At 40.7% G+C, this 21372-nt stretch overlaps 1 pseudogene; it reads left to right on the top strand.

Moving 5' to 3' along the window:
- The first annotated feature begins 20444 nt into the window (after positions 1 to 20444).
- LOC147445515 (uncharacterized) lies at positions 20445 to 21084 on the top strand (annotated as a pseudogene).
- Positions 21085 to 21372: the final 288 nt, after the last annotated feature.

Raw genomic sequence — 21372 nt, 5'->3', positions numbered from 1 at the left:
CTTCACAAAACATACACAATCCTGTCCTCAGTGGGGGCACCAATTTGAAGCGGTCCGGGGCGGGCAACAAGAAGAGCAACCTCTAGACACCCTTCAAGGCTCCCGTGCTGCTTAATGGGGCTGGGGCACAACACAACACAAACCAAAACAACAAACCCCCAGCCAAATCCCAACTACACAAGGGGCACCACCTAGTTTAAGAGCGAACTAGGACGCAAAAGAGGACAATCGTTAGAGCAACCCACAAACAAGCAAGGAATTTACGATAACCCTAACACCAATGGAACACTCTCATACACTAAAACACGAGAGAGATAGAGATAGAGAGAGAGAGAGAGAGAGAGAGAGAGAGAGAGAGAGAGAGAGAGAGAGAGAGAGATGGTGCTCGGGCTGCTTTGAAGTGTATCGTTAATGATCAAGCAAACATAAATATATATATGTAAGAAAGAGAGAGAAGGGGGAAGGGGGTGCTTGTTGCACTAATGCCTTCTTACAAATCTGTCATGACCAATCAAAGTGAGATTAGTATTTGTTCAACATAGCCTGAGTAAATTACACCTCAACACATTACAAGAAAAAAGCCACCCCAATCACTGTCTTAAGGCGAGGGGAGTCCTCTCCACCCTGTCGCCCTCTTACAGCATGTGGGATTTATGGCTAAATTGATAACAGTACCCGGAGACAAGCTATCAAGAACTTACATAAAACACCAAGACACTTACACATCATTATTGTCCATGACTTCACGTTGGAAGGGAGACAAGGTATCCATGCTTAGTCCAAATTCACCCTCCTTGATTCAACAAATGTTGGGCTTACTCTAGTAGGAGAAATGATAGATTTCCTACTCTCAATTTAATGATCACTCTCTCTTACAATGGCATAGAGTTCCCTTGCTAATCACCCCTAATACAACACATACATATGCCTAATGCCAATGAGATTCCACTCAAGAGCTCCTTTTCAAGAGGTTGAGCTTGGCTTCTCAAGCTCTAGCATAGTGCTCTTTCTTCTCCCCCCTTTTTGTGCTAGCTACACCCTCCTTTTATAGCAATTTTGAAGGCTAGGGTTACTCCTCTAACCATGGTTGGGTTAGATTTTCAGCAATTTATCTAATTTCTTTTGCTTGGAATTATCAAGAAGTTGGTGGGGAAAGAGAGAGGAGAGAAATGGAGGTGATAGGACTTTTCATAGTGGGTTAGTGTTAGTAGAGTTAGTATTAATTTACAAATGGAATTGGATATTTACAATGGGAGTATCCATGTAGGATACAAATAAAGAAGAAAAACTCTTAAGAGGTAAGAAAAGGTGGATTTCTTACAAGGTTGATGCTCCAAGTGTCTTGAGTAGGGCCAATTTTGACGCTTGTTGACGGTCCACTAGCTTTGACGGTACATTTTTTCTCCACTCTTGACCTTCCTTGAGAGACAAGGTAATTGAAGCTGAGTAATCAACCACCATGATGCTGTCTTTTAAGAGAAGAGGCTGAATTTTGTGGTTTTTTTTATAGATATGGGTAATTTGGAGGAGGAAAAATGAGACTAGGTGGTCAATTTTGGAATGGAATTGTGTGTGGGAGGTATGAGTTCACCATGGTTTCTCTTATTCTTCAAGGTTGAGGAGAAGGTGAGTAGGGTGCAGAGAGGAGTGGTGAGAGAGGTGGGGATGATGAGTGGAGAAGTGTGTGTGAAAGAGGAAAATGATAAAGTGGAAGAGAGAGTGTGGCTGCATAGCATGGGAAAAATGGGGTCCACTAATAAAATCATAGCTCACAGCTCGTAGCTCAAAAAAAAATGAAAAAATTTGAGGCAAAAGTTCAGCCCACGAGCTACAACTTTTGTTTGTATCACCTTTTCAAATTCGGAGAGCAAGTGAACTTTAAAAATTCAGCAAAACCGACCGTTTTTTTCCACTACACAAGGTCCTTGTGGGGTCTTTCTTTGGATGATTCTTTTGAATACCTCCAAGAGTAAGCCCTCCATAGTGCATGTATGCATGCCACCTACCCTTGACCTTATTTGGTAGGTCTATAATTGAAGATATTGTTGAGATCATGATATAAGTGAATAGTACAACTAAGAAAATCAAATATTGAGGGGTCTAAAAAATATGTACATGTCAAATATAAATAATATAAGTGGAAAAAATATAAAGGGGTCAAAAGAAATCTCTCTCATTATGAGGCTACCATAAAAAGATAAATATTTTTGGTGTTCTAATTTTTTAGAAAAAAAACAAAATAGATGTAGGAAGGGAAAAATCACAATAGTGAAAAAATATACACATAAATAAAAATAGTTTTTTTGAATTTTTGTTGGGGTGGAGTTACACCAAATATAAGAGAAGCTTACATGAAAATATTTCTATATGGAATAAAGAGTATGAAAAATGGTAAGAAAAATTGTAGTAATGGTGAGGCAATGTATAGAGCATAAATAACACACACCTAGGTAGAAATATTTAAATAAATACCAAAATAATTATGAAAAAATCTTTTATTTAGGCCCTATATACAAAGAAATATTTACATACGCATGGGCCATAATATACTTATATTTTTTATATTTTTTATTTTTTTGGCTCAACTAGCCCAATGACTAGGTAATTGAGGGTTTTTTATTTCAGTAAAGAGATATGGGAAAAGTCCCCTAACTCACACGCACCTATATACAGTGAAAGGGTGAGGGTAACCACAGTGTTTGAGTGATTTGTTAGGGGGGGATAACTCACTATGGCAATCACAGAGAGCCGAAAAACGGCTATCAACACGTATCGACTTACTACTCCCACTGCAAATGCAATGTCTAGGCGAGTAGCAATCATTGCATACATTAAACTACCCACTGCAGAAGCATATGGAATCTTATCCATTTCAGCCTGTTCTTCCTCAGACACATGACAATCTTTTTTGCTAAGTTTCACATATGGTGGCAAAGGAACAGTCAATGCCTTTCCCTTCTCCATATTGAAACGTTGCAAAACCTTGTCAATATACTCTGTTTGAGATAACCAAATCAACTTCTTTGATCTGTCTCTCTCAATGCGCATACCAAGTATATGACTTGCCTCACCCATGTCTTTCATGTCAAACGATTTTTCCATCTTTGACTTCAAAGCTGAAATTTCTTCCAAGTGCTTGCCAGCAATCAACATGTCATCCACATACAAAATAAGGATTAGCCAACTGCCATCCTTAGCCTTCTTCGTATATAGACAATGATCGAACTCACTACGTTTGTAGCCTTGAGAAATCATAAACTTGTGGAACTTATGGTACCATGCCCTCGGTGATTGTTTTAATCCATAAAGACTCTTTAACAACTGGCATACCAAATCTTCCTTGCCTTTCTCAACAAACCCTTATGGATGCTGCATGTAAATTTCCACATCTAAATCACCATGCAAGAACGCTGTCTTGACATCCATTTGGTACAACACCAAATCTAATATGGCAACCAATGCAAGAAAGCATCTCAATGTAGTCATCTTGACCACCGGAGAGAAGACTTCATCAAAGTCAATGCCTTGTTCTTGCTTAAAGCCCTTGGCAACAAGCCTTGCTTTGTACTTTGGCTGACTATCATGAGCGGTGATCTTATACCTGTAAACCCATTTACAAGGTAGAGCCTTTTTGCCTTGTGGTAATTTAACTAGCTTCCATGTCTGGTTTTTATGCAGAGCTGTCATCTCTGACTGCATGGCCAATTGCTAATTCGCGGAGTCCTTCATTTGCACTGCTTCCTTGTAACATGAAGGCTCATTGCAATCAGTCAACATGACATAGTTCATAGATGGAACAAACCGATCAGGAGGTCGTGTGATACTTCCAAATCTACGCAAAATAGGTGGCTCAGGCTCAGCCACAACCTGTGGTTCCAATCTATCTTGTCTTTGCTCTTCTTGAGCCCTGACATTTTGTCTTGCACGTGCAGGTCCATCTTCTTGGAAGACAAATCTTCTGATCTCCTCAACCCTCTCTGGTTTAGAATGATATTTGGATTCATTAAAGTGAACATCATTGCTGCGGATAACCTTTCTGGATTCGGGATCCCAAAGTCTGTACCCCATCTCACCAGAATTACCATAGCCTAGAAAGATGCACTTTCTACTCTTTGGCTCAAGTTTGTTCCTAAATTCCTTTGGCACGTGAGTACATGCCTCATAGCCAAAGACTCTGAGATGCTTGTATGAGGGCATTTTGCCTGACCATACCATCTCTGGCACTGAATCCTTCTGCAAAAGGTTGCTAGGAGATCTATTTACAAGATGAACAGCTGTTGATATAGCTTCAGCCCAAAACCCTTGTGGCAGTTGTGCATTAAACAACATACTTCTGACCTTCTCTTGTATGGTCCTATTCATCGTCTCAGCAACACCATTTTGACGAGGATTGTAAGGAGCAGTAAGTTCACGTTTTATACCTTTTGACTCACAAAAGTCCTGAAAGGCCTTTGAAACATACTCTCCACCATTGTCAGTGCGTAAGCATTTAAGCTTCTTGCCACTCTGATTCTCCACAAGTGTCACAAACGTTTTGAAAACACTAAACGCTTCATCCTTGTGCTTGAGAAAGTAAACCCATACTTTCCTCGAGTAATCATCTGTAAATGTCATAAAGTAAGAAGCTCCCCCTAGAGATAGGTTAGGCATAGGTCCACACAAATCACTATGAACAAGTGCCAACTGTGTATCTCTTCTACTGCTTCTATGCTTATGTGGCTGCTGTGTTTCCTTACCATACAGACAATGTTCACAGAATTCAAAATCATTAAATGAAAAGCCAGGCAAATAACCAGAACGAGACAAGATTTCCATTCCCTTCTTGGACATATGTCCTAACCGGCTATGCCACAAAGAAACGTTCGGTTGCTCGGTTACATTGATTAAATTTTTAGAGACATTTGATACATAAATCATGTAAAGTCCTCCAGACTTTACTCCATGTGCTACTGTCATAGAACCCTTGGATATCTTCCACATGTTCTGTCCAAAAGTGGTGACGTAGCCAGCATCATCAAGTAAACCTGTGATGATCAAGCTCTTTGTAATCGCGGGAACATGTCTCACATTCTTCAGCGTGAAAGAAGAGCCATTCTGAAACTTCAATTGAACATCTCCAACACCTAAGATCTCACATGTCTGCCCATTGCCTAGCCGAACATGATCTTTAGTGGTCACATAAGAGGTAAACCACTCCTTGTTTGGAGACACATGAAGTGATGCCCCTGAGTCTATAATCCAGTCACTCAGTGCATTTCCATCAGATGTTGTAAGAAGAGCTCAGTCCATTGTATTCTTCAAGAAGTAGATGTCTCATGACACTAGACTGTCATCCTCTGCAACAGTGTTTGTCACATTTATTTCTTGAATCTTCACTGAGGACTTGTTCTTCTCACCATGGTCTTCAGCTTTCTCTTTGCCTTTTTCTGCTTTCCATTCTCTGCAGTCTCTTTTCATGTGACCCTTCTTGCCACAATGGTAGCATTCTATGTCACTCTTGCCTTTAGCACTGTGGGACTTGCTACGAGACTGATTCCTCTTTCCACCTTTGTACTTTTCTTTGGTCCTTCCCCTAACAACTAAGGTTGTTCCTTTGCCTTTGTCCATTGTCTTTCTATTGGTTTCTTCAGTAAGCAGACTTCCTTCTACACCTGCTATGTTCAAACCATCTGGAGGTGCAGAATTACTCAAAGTTGTGCGAAAAGTGTCCCAACTTTCCGGCAATGTGATCAACAGGAACATAGCTCTAACAGGTTCATCAAACTTGACACCTTGTGCTGACAACTGACTGTAGATGGTGTTGAATTCATTTAGATGATTGGACATAGGGGTCCCTTCTTTCATCTTCAAGTCAACAAGCTTCTTAAGCTAGTATACCTGTGAAGCTGCACTCTGCTTCTCATAAAGATCACTCAGCTTTGTCCATGCTTCATAAGCCGATATCTCGTCTTCTACATTGAAGTAAACGCTTTCTGCCAAAGTCAGCATAATGGTAGAAAGTGCCAATTCATCCATTTTGCTCCATTCATCTTCGTCCATATCTTCTGGTTTTATCCCCTTGAGCTTTATAGGTTTTATCTGCTTCTTTTGTACCAACACGTGCCAAATCTTCTTCTTCCACAATGGGAAATTGGTTCCATCAAGCTTCTTGATATTGTAAAGAGCAGTGTCCTGTGATCCAACCATAGCTACGCTTCACACCAGTTTACTTTCATGGGAAAAATTCGGCAGATTTTCCCCTGTAAACTAACCTCTGAACCAATATCAACCTGTCAAATGAACCAAGGAAGCTTCAGATTCTGCATAAATTTCGGCAGAGTCTCCTTTGTAAAATGGCTCTGGTGTACTAAAAAACAGACCAAAAAATAGCTCAAAAAACCACTGTCTCTCTAACACTGTAAGCTGTGGGTAAACCTGTCCTACACCTGTACTGTCTCTCACTGTCCTGTAAGCATAGACCGCGACAATGCCTCAACGGAAGTAAAGCAAAGATGCAATCCCAATTGTCTAACTCACAATCAATACATCCTAGCTGCCTATCTAAGGGTGCTCGAGGGATCGCTCCAAGACCTGTATCACCGAAAGGATCTCAACATTCGAGAATCCCCCAGCTTAATAAAACCTCACTCGACCCTCAACAAAGGCTGTAGTAAATCTGACAATACATAGACTTCCCACAAAATCATACATCCACAGATTTCCCACTATATGCTGTAACTGCTGCGGCGGTTGTTTGCTGCATGACTCACAGCCAGCAAACCCTCAACAGACATACATCATCTCTGACAATACATCCCATGTGGAAGTACCTGCAATGTCAGGATGAAATCTGGAATATCAAGAAGCAAACACAAGCTACCTGATGAACTAGTGGGCTCGCCCACAAGATTTAGGGCCGTGTCTTTGCCTGTCGAATCTCACTCCAATCTGAGCAGGTGACTCTGGCTACCTGCAAATGCTGCCCGGAGCCTCGATCTGAGCTCTGATACCAGTTGAAGAGTAGGAGTGAAAGTGTGACGCGAGAGAGAGTGCGAGAAGAAGAGCATGACGATATGGTGAACTCGCTCTACTGTAATGTGTAGAGCATAGTGAGTTCTTATTAGGTTTTTACAAAAGAATATGTGTACATACCTGGCGGCCCGCCCACTTACCTAGGCGACCACATTGGGCTTTATACCCCAACACATGTTGTCACAAGGGATACAACATGGTCTAGAAACTCATGGAGTTTGGTTTAGCTAGTGTGGAGCAAGAGTTATGAGGGTCCCTCTCACACATGTTGCTAAGTGTTTACAATTACCTCCACACACAAGTACATCTTGTACTTGAAGGATGTCTTATATGATATATATTACACATATAGAGTATATGAGTCATTGGGACTAACACTAGCATCTATTATTTCAATTATGTGTCATGAAAAAGTTCTTGGGTACTAGTTGAATCTATTTTATTAGACCATTTTGAGCATATCGTATCAAGAAATGTCAGTGGCCAAAATGTCAAAGACCTAGTAAGACCTATTAAGGTTATAAGTAATGTTAAACAACCTAACAGATGATTGTTTACACATATAGCAAAGCTATGTTTTGTTAATGAATATGTTTCATTTCCGTACCTAGGGGTGATTGATTTTGAAATATGTTTCATTTGGTACCTAGACATGATTGATTCTCACATTCAATTATGGTCCAAATATGCTAGCACGGATTTCACGTGATTATAGTGAAAAGTATTTCCCTATGTGTTGTGAGCATAACATTAGCATCATGAAGACTAAGCTTCAAATGAGTCTCTAAAGAAGGAGTAGCAATACACTTGCAATCCTCAAGGCTAAATAAATGAAGTAGTGTCTCAATACTTATTGCTTGGCACAAATAAATACCTTCATCAACATGCTATATGCCCAAATAATCATGCAAAAGCCCTAAATTTTACCTTTTCAAAAGATGAATTCAAATCAGCCTTAGAAATATCAATGTGTCCCCCATTTGGTCTTGTGAGCAGCATGTCATCCACATGGAGGATAATGATCATAAATACATTATATATATCCCTGACATACAAAGCGCTCTTAGTTGGACTAATCTAAAAACCATGCACATCCAAGTAAGCATGAATATCTTCATACCAATCATGTGATACTTGCTTCAAACCATGCAATACCTTCTTAAGCTTGCATACCTTGTTTTCCTAACCTTTACAAACAAAACTATGAGACTGCGATACATAAATTTTTGAATAGTAGCCATATGATAAGTGGGAGCAAAAGTATTAGAAAAATAAATCCCCTTCACTTGAGCATACCCTTTTGCCACAAGTATAGCCTTATGGGGATCAACACTACCATGATCCCGGGGGATTCACCATGGAAAACTTACTGCACCATGTAAGTGCAGGGGAGGGGGTTTTTTTACAAGTTACAAAAGCGTATAAGTTAGGGACATGCCCTCAATAATTTAACTCCCAAGCTTGAAAATAAGGGAGGGGGTATAATATTTGGGGGTGGGGGGGCAGTGAGAAAAAGGGAAAATAAGAGGATTTTTTTGTGTTTCAAAATCATGGCTTCCCAAAAGAGTATGCCCTCAAACTTGTGAGTGAATAGCTACAAAGATACATGCAAGAACTAAAACTGCTTTGATGGTACATCTCGTTATCAATAGAAGTGGTTCCTTAGTACGTTGCCAGTCACTATGATACCCACTGTTTGACTCAATCAGATCATGTGAGACCTAAATTCTATATGTAAGATAGGGGTATGATAGTTTCTTAATTGATTATTGTATAAGCGTAGAAAGGGGGGTAATATGACCTAATTCAAGTTGTATATAGGGGTTTTATCAAAGTTATCCACTCGCAGCTGGCGTCTTGTTTTGTATATAGAGTGAATCCCCCGAGACCATGATGCTTACATTTCAAATTGAAAATCCAATTAGTATATGTGGCCTTTTTACTAGGGGTGGTAAGTCACACAAAGAACATGTGCCATTCTTCCTTCACAATAACATCATACTCAAATTTCATTGTAACCAACCAATTTTTTGAATTTTGTGCTTCATCAAATAACAAAGTGTTACCATATACATGTGGTAGTGATGAGTGTGAAAACACTTAGGACCACCGGAGCATTTTTCCCTCACTAGGAGGTTTTTTCCCCCGTGCATTGTACACTCTAGGGCTATCTTATCTTTACATTCTACACTACGTAATACACTCTCTGTTGTGTGCCTTGAGATTCCTTTTTCTTCTTCAAGCTGTGTGTGTTTCCCTGTAACCCTATTTCCAACAATCGGTATCAAAGTTGGTTGCATCCTCCCGATCTTGATCGCCAGCAGTTGTAGCACATGCCTGCTCCCTTTTTTTAGTTCCCAGCAGCTCTAGCACACCCTTGTTCACGTTCTCAAATTTTTGTGAGCTTTGGTGAGTGTCAACAGTCTGCTCAAATTTTCAATTCAGGCTCATTTTGGGCTCCGTTTCCACTACAGGTAGTGCTGTATAAACAATTTTATCATTTTGTGCAAAATTTTTGTCAATTCTATTTTTTGCATAACAGGTACTTATAGTCTTCTATGGGTTGTGCTATATAGCACATATTGTTTCCTCTTTGTTTCTCCTCTTTTCGGGCCGTTTTCACCTCAAGTGCAGCATTTTCCATGGCTGACAACAACACAGATGTGTTGAAGATGTTTTTGTTGGATGGATGGGAATTAATATATGTTCCATAAGGCATTTAGAACATTGTGCAAGGCATTGGTATACGTCTTGATTGTATGGATACACATGATGTTGAGGATGATGCAGGTTTTCTTGGCAGGATTGCTATTGTTAGAGCTTTTTTGCCTTCGGTTGAGCAAGCACATTGGGATGTAAGAGATGCACATTCTCATGCATTGGTTGCATTGTCTGTGAAGTGCACTATTACTCCTCACATTGGTTCCGCAAAATTTTCAAAACAGGCTTGGGATATTCTGGCCGGTCTTTATGGAAGTCGCAATGAGGCTAAAATTGCATTGTTGCATAAAGAGATGGAGTCAAAGATTATGCATGAGGAAGATGAAATGGGCACTTTCATTGTTGGTGTCAAGGATATCAAAGAAAAAATTATTTCTATAGGTGAAGCCATTTCTAACAGTTCCCTTGTGCAGACTATTCTTGTTGCTTTGCCTGATTCTTATCAGACGTTTGCTAGTACTTGGAGACTTATAAACCAAGGATATCCAGAAGTTGTCAATTTTGATGCATTATGCACATTGTTGTTGCAAGAGTCACTTTCCAAAAAAAACAAGGCTAAATAGTGTGTAGTTGAACATGCCTTTATTGCTGCTCAAAGAAAAGGTGGTAACAGCAATGTAACCACTTCCATGATTCTTCTACGAGTGGTAAATCACATGTTCCTAATGATTTTGTCGGTAGAAATTCATATGGGAATTATGGTGAAAAGGGAAAAAAGAAGATGCATTGCCATTATTGTAAAGCTAATGATCGCTTGATTAAGTAGTGTCCAAAATTGAAGGCAAAAGAGGCTAAGAAGAAAGAGAATGGTTCCACTAGAAGTGCAGCTATTGTTAGGGCAACATGAAGAGGAGCTTGACATGTGTCCTTGTTACCTCCTTGGTCTAGGATTGCCTTTGTGTGAGGGTGTGTGTGTTCTCTCTCATGCCCCTACTTGTAGGGATCCTTTTTGAATTTTTGGCACCTGAAGCCCCTCAACCTTGGGCTTGGTTCCCACCACAAGCTTGGCCCTTAAGCCCCTCAAGCTTGGGTTGGGTTCCCACCTCAAGTACAAACCTAGCATCTCAAGCATGACAAGCACCTCAAGCATCTTAGTCATTAAGCATGACCAACACCTCAAGATTGGGTTGGGTTCCCACCTCAAGCACATCCCTAACTTACCTAAGGTCCAAGGCTTTTCACACTAACTATTGGAGGTCTTTAATGAAGCTAATCCTAAGGTCTTTCAAGCTCCATTAGCATTGCTCTTTGATAGACCATCTCCCATTTGGACCCATTACCTTTGGTCCCGTGCTGAGATGCATCTAAAGCACATATCGATATTCTAACTCTTCTTCTCGTTATTCTCTCACATTAAGTGATCAGCTTAATATGAGAAAATCATTTGGGTATAAATAGATATTATATTTTATGACAAGTAGTATATCGTACTTTGCCTCATTATTGCTTATGGATTTAGGAAAACTCACATGTTCTTTCACAATAGCCGCACCATTTGGGTCAAGCAACACAAGCCCTTCCTCTGCTTTTCCTGTGGCCTTTGTGAATGCTCCATCAAAGAACAAGGTGAATGAATTAGGTATGTGCTTTTAGCTACTGGCAAGGGTAGTTGGTCACCTTAATTTCCCTTTCATGCACTCTAAAGGTGAGAATACCTGCCAACTATGCACGTACACTATCTTCTACCTTGAAAGAGTATTGAAATTCTTGTAATTCCATAATCCACTTTGAGATCCTGGGGCTTACTGTCATTTGAGAGGACACCCAAGAAAACAAGTTTTTGACAGTAAATATTACAAAGGGTTTTGGAAACAAGTAGGATCTAAATTTTCTCACCGCAAACATGAGAGCAAGCATCATGAGTTATGCTTTTGTGTAACCTCTCTCCAAGGCATTCATAATCGTACTAGCAAAGTATATGGGTCGCATCGTGGTACTGTGAGGATCTTGTTGTAGCAAAGCAGCACCAATTGTTTCTTTCCCAATACTAGAGCTAACAAAGAATCTGTACTCCCAACAAGGATGCATGAGCGTTGGTAGCTCTGAAAAAATGACTTTAATGATACAAAAGTACTCTTCAAGCTCATCATACCAAAAAAACTCTACTTGTTGTGTCAATTTTTGCAAGGGGTGAAGTAACTCCGAGGCTAAGTGAATGAATCATGACATACACTTCACCTTTTGAATGAATGAGATGACCTCCTTAAGACTCTTGAGTGATGGTAACTCAATAAGAGCCTTTGCCTTTGAAGGATCCACCTCGTGATGCCTTTGTAAGGAACTTTGTGACCAAGCAAGATCACTTCATCCTCACCTATGTGGCCCTTGTCGGGGTTGAGTTGACCTCCCATGTCATAGAACTTCTTCAATCCTTCTTTACCCTTTGTAGATGCAACAATTTTGAGCTATAAATGCAAAAATCATCAATGAACACCCTAATTGACTTTGCAAAGAATGTTCAAAACACCATGTTCCCGAAGCACTAGAAAGTTGCAGGAGCATTTGTCAGGCCAAATGGCATGACTCTACACACAATGTACTTCTCATGACCAGTTACCTCATTTAGTATCTCATCCTGAAATGGGAGGGGAAAGTGATCTCGCTTGGTTGCCTCATTGAGTGGCCTATATTCCACATACACCCTTCGCTTTTCATTCTTTTCAGGAGTGACCACAACTGGGGACACCCACTCTGAATTCTCCATTGGATAAATGAAACCTGCTGCTAAAATCTTTCTTATCTCCTTGAATAAAGCCTGCTCCTTGATGACTCCTAGCCTTTGTAGATTTTGAGCCTTAGGTGTGGCCTCTGGATTTAACTCAATCTTGTGTTGAATAGAATCTACATCCATGCACGTCTGTGTAGTCTTTGGCAAAAAGCCTAGGAAACATCCTTAGAACACATTTGAAATGCTCTCTTTTGTCTTGTGTAACTATTGTAGACAACATACCTTCTAACATTCCTTCATCTTGCACATTTTGGGGTTCTTTTGAGGACCTACCTCTTCCAAGCATGGGCAAGAGGTCTCTTGGTTGCTTGGCTTAAACCTTACCCCCATGAATTTGATGGAAGACTCCTCTTTAGTAATGCTTTCACCACTTCCTTCTTCTGAAGTGCTATTGGTCCAGTCTTCCTCCATCTTGCTTTGTGATGATTCTTCATGGACTTCCTCTTGGTGTTGCTCCTTCATGTCAAAGACAACCTTCTTATGATTCTCATTCCTAACTTTCCACTTTCCCAATCTTGCAAAGCTTGCATTTTCATTAGCCATGGTCTTCCTAGGATAAATGGGTAACCATGTTCCTTGATAGACATAACATAGAATCCACTGCCTTCTTAATGTCAAAGGCCTCCATAAAAGCATTTTTACAAATGCTTATGCACCTAGCCTTGCTATTGTTTGCCATTTTCACTTTGATTTCAAGTGCCTCATGGATATGCATGCCTAGTCTTTGCATGAGTCCCTCTATAATGATACAAATTTGTGCACCCCACTAGACCTTTCCTAATCAGACTCCCTTTGATATAACAATCTAGCACAGGTTTAATATCCTCATTCATTTCATCTTGTGAAATTTGTACAATAGGCACACTCTCTTTTACCTTTCTCCTAATAGTAACTGCCTTTGTTAAATCCCTCCTAACTTGTGGACATAATGCAAGAAACTGAGTTCATGAGATATCAGGGCCCTTACCTCTCATGTATTCCAACAGGTTGTATGGAACCATACCATGTCTAGGTGGAAAGTCTTGGATGTTGATACAACATCGGGTCCTCTTGACTTTATTGGTCTCCTTCGCCTTCTTTTCTCATCCATGGTCACTTTGTGACATGACTCCTTCTTTCTCCTTTCCTTTTTCATGGCCACGGTTAATACCATTTTCTTCCATGTCAATCTCATTTGAATTTGTCACCTCTACCACATGGACATTTGGATTTAACAAAGGTGGAACTCCTTCCATGTCTTGTGGAGGTGGTCCTGCTCCATTTGGTCTTTGTGGAAGCCTTGGTTGTTGACCAGTTCTTTCACCTGCATTCATCACTGAGTAATTCATGCTAGGTCTCCCTAGCTCTGCATAGGGCCAAGGACAATTATACATCCCATGTCCAGACTCTGCATAATTCCAACATTGCAAAAGTTGCCTAGGTCGCGGCTCTCTCTCCTCAGCTTTCTTTGTTTGCCCCTTGGGACCTATAACTTGTGCAAGGTGAATTGATAAGTTTCTCAAGGAATCAATTAGCTTCTCAATCACCTCAGGTGTTACCTCAAGAATCTCTTTAGATGTTGATTCTTGCAATTTTCCCTTGGGTCTAGGGCCCTTTATTAGAACCTCTCCCCTTAGCACTTGAGTCTTCTATACTTCTCAGCAGCCCTAGTTTCAGCTGCATCAAAGGTAGCAGGTGCACCATCTCAACTTTTATCTTGAGTGTGGAAAAGAGACTGGCTATAAACCTCTCCTTCTCTAGAAACTCTGCACCATCACCAGGGTTAGCAACATTTCTCACCCATACAGCCCAAAGATGTAGAAACTCTTGTTTGTACATGTAGTAGTCATCTAAATCTTTTTTCTTTGTGAGAAATGATGTCTTGCCATATATTTTGAGTGTTTTAAGGGTCAAAGAAGTATCACTTGAAATGATCAATAACTTCCTTATACTTTTCCTGAACTTCTTGAGATAGAGAGTCAAATTAAGTGCTAGCATCTTTCCTGAGGACCACTTCAAACATTTCTAAGCATTTCGATCATCTCCTATCACCCTTTTTATGCGGCAAGCCATTTTGAAATTTGTTAAAAATAACTTGGCATCCTCGTCATGCTCTCTAAAGAAGAGGGGATATCCTGACATTTGGCAGTGGGCCTCCATTGAATCAATTTCAAAAAGACAACATGTTTCTTTTTTTCTTTCTTAAAATGATTTACACAATAATGTTTTCTAGATTGCAATATATTTTACAACAAAATAAAAATATGCATATCAAATGATCTATGAAAGTTAACATAGGTAGGATGACAGGGTTTGGTAACAGAAGAATATCTCCTACTCTTTGGGACCCAAACATGAACACTATATGTTGTTGAAAATGGATCTTTCTACAGATTGCAACGTTTATTCTAGTGTGTAGAGTGAAATGGAAGGGAAAAAAACTCTATTCTTGGGCCATTATCCATGGTCTATGCATGACCTAATTCTTAAAACAATACAAAAATATAGACATCCAAACTAAGGTCGTACCTAAAGAGAGGCAAAATAAAAGGATTTATTAGAAGCGTTTATTTTGGCCAACCTAAGAGGACCTAAAATTTTATGAATTACACGTTGAAATTGCAACTTAATATTAACAATGATGTGTACCTTTTGCCTTGCAATGGCAATGAAAGGATCATAAAAATTCTCAAGGTTTATGCAAACTACTTGACTATTCTAAAAGTTGAACCTACATGAAAACATACACAAGCCATCCTCAGTGGGGGCACCAAAATTGAAGCGGTCCGGGGCGGGCAACAAGAGAGGCAACCTCTAAATACCCCTCAAGGCTCCCGTGCTACCGTGCTACTCAATTGGGGCTCGTGCAACCACTAGCAAGAGAAAGAAACAACAAACCCATAGCCCAACAAGTGAAGGGGAACCACCTAGTTATGGGAGCAAACTAGGACGCAAGAGAGATATTTTCACGACCAAGGGGAGGTGCAATAAAACACACACAAGCAATCTCACACCAAGGCCAACACCAAATGGAACAAGAGAGAGCTTAGAGCAAAGGGGAGAGAGAGAGAGAGAGAGAGAGAGAGAGAGAGAGAGAGAGAGAGAGAGAAATGGAGTTTGTGTAAATACCTGATTGACAACTTACAACGTAAGGTTGTTTACTATCACACTATCACAGAGCTTGCATAAACTAAACCAAAAATTAGTGAATGGTAAACATTGCTAGCATACACACACTGTCTTAGGGTGTGGGAAACCTCTCACCACCTTACAATGAATAAGAAGCTTGGCAATGAAAACACACCAAACACTTTCTCAAACAAGCTTAAATGACAGAACTTAAAAGATATAAGTCACTTTGCTTTCATCAAACTACGCGGCACAAGTGAAAGAACGATGATTCTAGAACCAAGACACGTCTTTGAAGCACCAAACTCTCAAATGTTGATAGTAGAAGAGCATGTAGAATAGTGGTTTGAGATAGGGCACTCACACTCCGTCACTGCGGAACGTATATCATCAAAGCTTCTTTCACACCAAGTGTGAAGCTCACAAGGTGATGAGTACATGTAAATTTTTCCTCGCGTATAGAGTGTTGGGATGCTATGTGAGAGCTTGCGGATGATTTACAAGAAGGAGAGGGGCCTATATAGGTTGGAGACCCCTCATTAAGGTTATTGATAACCTTATTTACATGCTAATCAAATCAAGATTATAATTTTTTTTAGTATCAAAATATAGTGGGCCTTCTTTATCTGCTTGAGTCCTGGATGTGGGCTCAAGATAAAGGAATTATTGATGGTAGATAGGGTGAAAGTAGAGAGTTAAGGAAAGAGAGAGAGAGAGAGAGAGAGAGAGAGAGAGAGAGAGAGAGAGAGAGAGATACTTTTTAATATGTACATGTCTTGAGACGAGGTGCCTTTTATGGCTAAGTCAATGGGTGATAGCATGTTTAGGTGGTACCAAAAAGGAGTGTCTTGGACACTCCTTTGGGAGGAGATGAAATGGGTGGTGGGTTATTCATTTTCATTTCATATAAAGGAAAGATAAAATCTTTTTCGTTGAGAGGTTGGAATTTAGGCGGGCTGAAAATTCCATTTCACTTTAATACTAAATCTTAAAGTAGCAAACTACGTGCACATTTAAATTCCCTCTCACCACCACTCCTCTGGGCTCTCTACAGCGCTGCCTCAATGGGTCCCTCCGCCTCTTGTGCCCATTCTCTCTCTCTCCCCCCCTCTCTCTCTCTCCATAGCCTCCACTGTCGGGCTTGTGTAGCATCTGTAGGCTTGCAGACTCAGTGCTCTCTCTCTCTCTCTCTCTCTCTCTCTCAGTTCTCCATATCTGCTGCATGTGCTTGCGAGTATAGCACAAAGCCATATCAACCAGCTCCTCACTGCCAGCCATATTCAGCTTCAACAAAACCTCTCTCTATCTATCTATCTATCTATCTATCTATCTCTATGAGTACTATGGCACTGTTTTGACTGTCTTCATTGTCGTTTCAATAGCATCCTCGCACAATCCACATGGAATCACATAATACTCATAATGGCAGTACAAACCCCCTTTATCTTCCTCCATTATTTGCTACACAGCATATCCCAAGGGATCTTCTACTGAGTCTACGAAAATATTGGGCTACAAAGAAGAGGGAACAAAGAAACATGCAAAAAAGGATGGCACAAGCGCAAGAGGATGGTGACATTGATGAGCAGGAGGCAAAGAAAATATGTAGGGCGGTTGCTAAGTGTTGGCATAATCAAACAAACGGGCTTTCCGAGGGTCTTCAATGGAGTATTCTACAGCAACTTCTCAGTCATCCAACGTTCTCAGTGTTGCAATCCACATCGGAGACAGTTGGGAGGCTGATTTTCTCTAACATTTGTCATACATTATCTGAGGTGAAGACTCCTCATTCAAACAATGAGCTATTTTTGAAACGGGCTACTGTCATGGCATGCCTCAATGGAGTCAATGGGGTTGACAATGTAATGAGAAAAAATGATGTTGCTAAGGCATTCGGACTTCATCAAAGAAATGTAGTGGGAGCCAGTTTCCAACTGCAAATTGATATGGAGAAGGGATCACTTCCCTTAGACACATGTCAACATCAACAGCATAGGACCAATACCTTAACAATCAAAATTAGAGATATCGTGTTTCAATTGTGGTCAATGGAAACCCGCATCTCCCCAAACAAGAAAGATGTCATTCCAAAGAGAATCAGTAGGATGGCACATGTGGTGCATCTAGTGCATCTCCTCGATTTACCTCAGGTATATCAGCCAGAACTTCTTGAAAGTGTGTCACAATGCTTTACTTAGTAATTTTGGGTGCTTGCAAAAGCTTTGAAATGCTTTATGCGTGTCTCAAAGTGCTTCAAAGTGCATCACTTATAGCCTGCAAATGCTTGAAAGCGCCAGAAAAGTGCATCTCTATGTGCATATGAAAGCGCTAAAAAGTGCTTCATAGTATTTCAGAGCGCTTTCAAAGTACACTAAAGTGCTTCATGGTGCTCGAAAGTGCCACAAAGTACTTTAGAGTGCTTTCTAAACTCTAAAGTGCTTTGGAGTTGCCATAAAGTGCCTCAGAATACTCTTAAATAGCACTGAAGTGCTTTCAAAGAGCCCTTAAAGTGAACTTCAGAGTGCTTTCAAGTGCCCAAAAGTGCTTTAAAGTGATGTACAGTGCTTCAAAATGTTTCAAAGCGCTTCAAAGTACTTAAGAGTGCTTTGAAGTGCCACAGAGTGCCTCAAAACGCTTTGAAGTGCCACAAAGTGCTCGAAAGTGCTTTTAAAGTGCCACCAAGTAGTTTAGAGTGATTCCAAAATGCACCAATGTAGTTCAAAGTGCATTAAAGTGCTTCAATGTGCTATCAAGTGCCACAAAGTGCCTCAGAGTGCTCTTAAAGTGCACTAAAGTGCTTCAGAGTGCTTTCAAGTGCTCCAAAGTGCTTTACAGTGCTTCAGAGTGCTTTAAAGGACACCAAAGTGCATGACAGGTTGCTTGAAAGTTCCATGTGGTGCTTCAAAGTGCCACAAAGTGCTTCACAGTATTTTCAAGTGCCCTAAAGTGCTTTAAAGTGCTGAAGAGTGCTTAAAAGTGTCCCAAAGTGCTTCAGAGTGTTCTCCGAGTGCACTTCAGAGTGCTTTCAAGTGCCCAAAAGCGATTTACAGTGTTGCATACCGCTTCAAAATGTTTCAAAGCGCTTCAAAGTACTTTAGAGTACTTCAGAGTTCTTGAAAGTGCCACAGAGTGCCTCAGAGTGCTTTGAAGTGCCACAAAGTGCTTGAAAGTGGTTTTAAAGTGCCACCAAGTGGTTTAGAGTGCTTGCAAAGTGCACCAATGTAGTTCAAAGTGCACCAAAGTGCTGGTGAAGTGCTTCAGTGTGCTATCAAGTGCCACAAAGTGCCTCAGAGTGATCTTAAAGTGCATTGAAGTGCTTTAGAGTGCTTTCAAGTGCCCCAAAGTGCTTTACAGTGTTACAGAGTGCTTCAAAGGGCACCAAAGTGCATGACAGGTTGCTTGAAGGTTCCATGTGGTTCACAATACTTTCAAGTGCCCCAAAGTGCTTTAAAGTGCTGCAAAGTGCTTAAAAGTACCTCAAAGTGCTTTACAGTGTGTAAGTGTTGCAGCTAGATTTCAGTACTTTATAGTATTTTAAAATGTCTTTTGTGTGGCAGAGGGATTTGTACATGCGGTTCTAGGAGGCTAATCCTAACATTAGGATGTCCCTTAGATGCTTTGAGGTTCTGAACCCATACTTCGTATGCAAGTTGAAGGACCGCAACACTTGCTGTTGTGAATAACATGTTCAACTTGTTTACTTAAAGGAAGGCTTAAATAGATGCGTCATGGAAGATACAGGCTACATGGAACGTCATGATTTTGCAGGTGTCGTGTGCAGTCCGAGTGGTGGAATAGCGGAATGCATAGCATCAAAAACCACTTTTTCATCCTTGACAGAACTATGGGAGTCTGTATTGTGGCAGCAAATGTCTTTTGGGAACATGCATTGATTGCGGGATTGAAAGGCTCTTGTTGTGCCTCGTTGAACAGAGTGATGGTATCTCTAAAATGATTGTCAAGATTTTTGACAAGGTTCCTACACAAGAAAAGGATGAAGAAGGTCTAGATAAATGTCAAAAAGACCTCGTGGTTCAGCAGCTCAGTTCGATGAGTTTCATTTTTGTGCTCCGAGGGAAACTAGGAAGTTCATCAAACACAACTACTTGTACAGGTGGCAAGCTCAACAGTTCAAGGAGTGTTTGGCCAATTTTCCTGACGATATAGTGGTGTCTATAGTGTATTTTGCAGATAATTACTCCTTCAAGGTGCAGAACGAGATCCAGTCAATGCATTGGTATTCATCTCAGGTCAAAATCTTTGTTCACATTTCATACTTACGTGATGCGCTTGGTTCTATACAAAAGACGGCTCACTTCTACATCTCTGAAGACAAGACACATGACACTTTGTTTGTGCAACACTGTTTTCTTTTGCACAATGAATGGCTGAAAAGACCCGGCTATAGTGTCAAGTGACATTGGGTGTGGTCGGATGGTGCTGCGTCACAATTCAAAGCAAGGCGACCATTCTATTTTGTTGCACGATTCTTCAATATGACAGGTGTCGAAATGACTCACAATTTCTTTGCTTCAAGCCATGGAAAGGGTGAACACAACGGGGCTAGTATCGTGGTCAAAAGAGCCTTCACACAGGAGCAGTTGAAATCTGACGGGTGGGAGTTTCATAACGCTTCAAGCGTTGTTCCATTCCTCAATGCAACTCTCAGAAATGAATGCCCATAGACATGCAAGAAAGTCAATCGTGCTTTTTAGGAGGTCAAGCTTGGTGATGTCAATAAAGTTATAGAGTGGGATTACAAGCACATAACAGGGTCTTGATCCTGGCAATGTGTCAATGGCTACAGTCAGACGGATATGCATGGACTAAGGCATAGACTACTCTCTTGCTTTTGCGGTGTGTGCATCAAAGGTCAATGGAGGAGATGCGCCAACAAAGATCATGTGCAGGGGTGGGTATACTTGCAAATACAACCCACAATTACGGATGAAAGCGACGGAGAAGCGTCAAGCGAGGATGAGGATGAATACGCCCCCATGTATGCTGGCCACCACGATGACCTAAGTGATGTCTTGATGGTTGGCCAGAACTTTGCAGTGACTGCAGAGGAGGCAGGTGCAGACTTCTACGTCCTGAAATGTACTAACACAAAGCACCTGGCCAAAATAGAGGAAAAGGATCAATGGAACAAAATCATTAACAGAAATTTGTATGTGGTTGAGGGCCTATTCTATGACAAGGTAAATGGCCGAGATGATACTTATGTCCTTTTGGACAACAAGCCCACTGCTCTAATCTACTCCCATCTGGTGCGATGCATTAGGTTTTCCATGTCCCCGAGGGAAGGTGAGCATAATGTATATGATATGTCAAATGACATATTTGAGCAAACCTATAACATCATGTCCCCCAAAGGAGAACTTGTAAGATTTATCTCAAAATTTGACTTTGGCCAGCACTTTAACAGTAGCTATCACTTTTTTTATATAAAAATAAATAAAAAGGAGGAAGTGAACTATATTGAAGAGAGTCAGGAAGGATTACATCAAAGCTAAGGGGGGGGGGGGATCACTTGACTACTGCCCTCTAAAATTACAGCTAATGACCCCTGCTGAAAAGCTAGCACTTTTCACAGCAGAGTGATAAAAGACGTCTTTTAAAAAACTTGAAAGCACTTCTGAGCACTTGGCCAGCTGACCAACATTTTACCAACCTCCTTGAACCACTTTACCAGCCCCTAGAAACACTTAAAAGCACTTCTGAGCACTTTATCAGCTCCCTGTACCACTTCACCAGCTCTTTGGACCACTTAGGACCACCTGACCAACACTTTCAAGCACTTT

This window comes from Adiantum capillus-veneris, chromosome 12 (assembly GCF_014529385.1).
Source record: "Adiantum capillus-veneris isolate H3 chromosome 12, ASM1452938v2, whole genome shotgun sequence".
Taxonomy (NCBI): Eukaryota; Viridiplantae; Streptophyta; class Polypodiopsida; order Polypodiales; family Pteridaceae; genus Adiantum; species Adiantum capillus-veneris.
Note: the sequence above shows the minus strand (reverse complement) of the source record. Positions and strands in the feature narration are given on the sequence as shown.